General features: G+C 43.4%; 1 protein-coding gene across 1 annotated transcript in view; it reads left to right on the forward strand.

Moving 5' to 3' along the window:
* Positions 1-943: 943 nt before the first annotated feature.
* The window catches only part of DCUN1D1 (DCN1, defective in cullin neddylation 1, domain containing 1), a 50,645-nt gene continuing 48,378 nt past the window's right edge, over positions 944-3,210 (forward strand). Inside the window, exon 1 of the mRNA XM_011986159.1 lies at positions 944-1,076. The gene's annotated coding sequence lies outside the window, so the exon portion shown is untranslated. The remainder of the gene's footprint in view (positions 1,077-3,210) is intronic.

The raw sequence follows: 3,210 nt of genomic DNA on the forward strand, positions 1-3,210 counted from the left end.
TATAGGCACCCGCCACCATGCCTGGCTCATTTGTATATTTTTAGTAGAGACAGCATTTTGCCATGTTGGCCAGGCTGGTCTCAAACTCCTGACCTTGGGTGATCCACCAGCCTCGGCCTCCCAAAGTGCTGGGATTACAGGCGTGAGCCACTGCGCCCGGCCCATTTGCTAGTTTATTTAAAGTACATAATAAAGGATACAGAAGACAATTTAGATGAAGAGAAGCACAGGGCAAGGCGTTGTGGGAGAAGGTGCAGAGCTTTCATGCTCTCTCCGGGGTGACGCTCTGCAGGCACCTCCACGTGTTCAGCAATCAGGATGCTCCTCACTTTGTAAAATGACACTACAAGGAAAGGTACACTTTCTTATTTGCCCGGTATTTGTGGCTTGCATCATATTTGTCAGACAGTGCTGGTCTCAGCACTTCATATATTTATAGTGAATGAATGAGTGAAAAAATGCAACTGGCTATACTTTTCTGATCTTTGAGGGCAGCTCACAATAGTCTACCAGGAAGGAATCAAACAAAGTTACGGTTTGACGGAAATTTATTGTAATTCAACTCCATCTCATTTTGTAATTGAGAATGCTGAGGCTCAGAGATATGTTCATGTTTTATATACTATCCATGGAATAGACAGGAAAGCGGGGGGTGATTCAATACCACCATCCCTCTGTCATCATCGGTGGAAAATGTCTCAGTGAGGATTTCCAAAAGTATCCAGGCACAAATGTCCAGGATTCTAGAGGACCCTCTAGCTTGCTACCTGTGGAACTGTTTCACTCATTATGGTTTCAGTGAATTCATTCTCTGCAACTGACTGGAGCTGTCAAGGACAAACACCCCAGGCTGAGCCTTGGTCTCATCTAGGAGTGGCCAAGCTGGGGCAGGGAGGTCCAGGGTAGACGCTCTGGGACAGTGGGACATTGTGACATCATCATTGGTGGTCTTGGACAGTTTCTCATTGCTGGGTCTCCAGTCCTAGCTGTTACTGTAAGCCCATGCCTCTACCATGAGGGTGGAGGAGTTAAAATCCACAGATCCACATGTACCTTGAGGCGACAGACTGGCTCTGGTGAATATTCCCATTTTCCTATTTAGAAGTTGACCCACTGAAATACTGCTTTTGTTGGTTCTTTTGTATGAAGGGAGTAATGGTGCCCAATTTCCTAGGGGCAGTTCCTGAGGTGTACCCCTTCATCCTGATTAAGAATCCCTTTTATAATGGTTCTTATTTATTTACTTTTAATTTTATTTTTTATTTTCTGAGACAAAGTTTTGCTCTTGTTGACCAGGCTGAAGTGCAATGGTGTGATCTTGGCTCACTGCAACCTCTGCCTCCCGTGTTCAAGTGATTCTCCTGCCTCAGCCTCCCAAGTAGCTGGGATTACAGGCATGTGCCACCATGCCCAGCTAAATTTGTATTTTTAGTAGAGACAGGGTTTCTCCATGTTGGTCAGGCTGGTCTCGAACTCCCGACCTCAGGTGATCCGCCCACCTCGGCCTCCGAAAGTGCTGGGATTACAGGTGTGAGCCACCGCGTCTGGCCTTAGAATGGTTCTTAACATGGAGGAAAGAGGCTCATGCAGTCATTCCTTTGGCATCACCAGTAACACTGGCGGGTGAGCCAAAAGGTTCTTCTGCTTCTAGCCTCCACTGATAAGTTTGGTATGAGCTTTGAAACCGTGGCTTTCATGTTAGACTTCCTGTGGCTTCACTAGGGCCCACTCTGACTGAGGCCTAATCCTGTCTGCTTTACCCTTTAAAACATGGTTATAATTCTGAATTCATAAGATCTAAATGCCATGTTTTACTGAAAACAAAATAGGCTCCATCAGTCAATCGCATTTACCCTTAGGTATTTATAAATCAGCAAGCTTGAATCCAATAAGGACACTGTCTCTTATACACATCTAGATGTGTATAAGAGACAGGCCCCACAAAAAACACCTCGAAACTCTAAAGTGCTTGTGAAATGTATTTCTGAGTTTCATATGTCTTATTTTGATTGAAAAATCCCTGTGCAGAAACCACATTGAACAGGATGACATGCTCAGGGTCAAGCAAATTATAGGTGCTTGGAAGATTTTATAAATGTGTATGTGGTTTTCCTAGTTTGCTATCTACACTGAAAACATTCATCCAAGAGATATTTATTTTTTAAGAATAATTATTATTTCCCCTTACCACATGCTTTTTTGCAGTTGAACTATGCTAACTTTCCAAATACTAAATATTTCTGTGCTTACTCTTGGTTATATATAAATATTTCAGGTTTGTTTCGGTTTTCACTTATTTCTTGAAGTTAAGAGTACTTATTACTCTCAATTGTTGAGCATCTACTCCAGCGCAGCCACTGCTGAGGCACATGCTGGTCAATATGGTAGCCACTACCAACTGAGGCAACACTTGAAATATGGCTCGTCCAAATTAAGATATACGTTAGGCGTAATAATATACACATCAAATTTCAAAGACAGACTTGCAAAAAGAATATAATATATGTCATTGATATTTTATATTAAGCACATGTTGAAATGCTGATATTTTGGAGATCTTGGGTCAAATAAGATGCTATAAACAGGCCGGGTGCAGTGGCTTATGCTTGTAATCCTAGCACTTTGGGAGGCCAAGGTGGACAGATCACTTGAGGTCAGGAGTTCGAGAACAGCCTGGCCAACGTGGCGAAACTCCTTCTCTACTAAGAATACAGAAATTAGCCGGGCGTGTTGGTGGGCGCCTGTGATCCCAGCTACTTGGGAGACTGAGGCGGGAGAATCACTTGAACCTGAGAGGCAGAGGTTGCAGTGAGCTGAGACCGAACCACTGCACTCCAGCCTGGGCAACAGAGAGAGACACTGTCTCAAATATTAAAAAAATTAAAAAAAAAAAAAAAGAGAGATGCTAGAAACAAAACAGGTGAAGCCTGTTGTTTCTTTTTACATTTATTTTACATTTGCTAGTTTATTTATTTATTTTTTTGAAACCAAGTTTCGCTCTTTCACCCAGGCTGGAGCAAATTGGCATGATCTCGGCTCACTGCAACCTCCACCCTCCGGGATCAAGCAATTCTTTTGCCTCAGCCTCCTAAGTAGCTGGGATTATAGGCACCCGCCACCATGCCTGGCTCATTTGTATATTTTTAGTAGAGACAGCATTTTGCCATGTTGGCCAGGCTGGTCTCAAACTCCTGACCTCGGGTGATCCAC

Source organism: Mandrillus leucophaeus, unplaced genomic scaffold, assembly GCF_000951045.1.
Source record: "Mandrillus leucophaeus isolate KB7577 unplaced genomic scaffold, Mleu.le_1.0 Scaffold295, whole genome shotgun sequence".
Taxonomy (NCBI): domain Eukaryota; kingdom Metazoa; phylum Chordata; class Mammalia; order Primates; family Cercopithecidae; genus Mandrillus; species Mandrillus leucophaeus.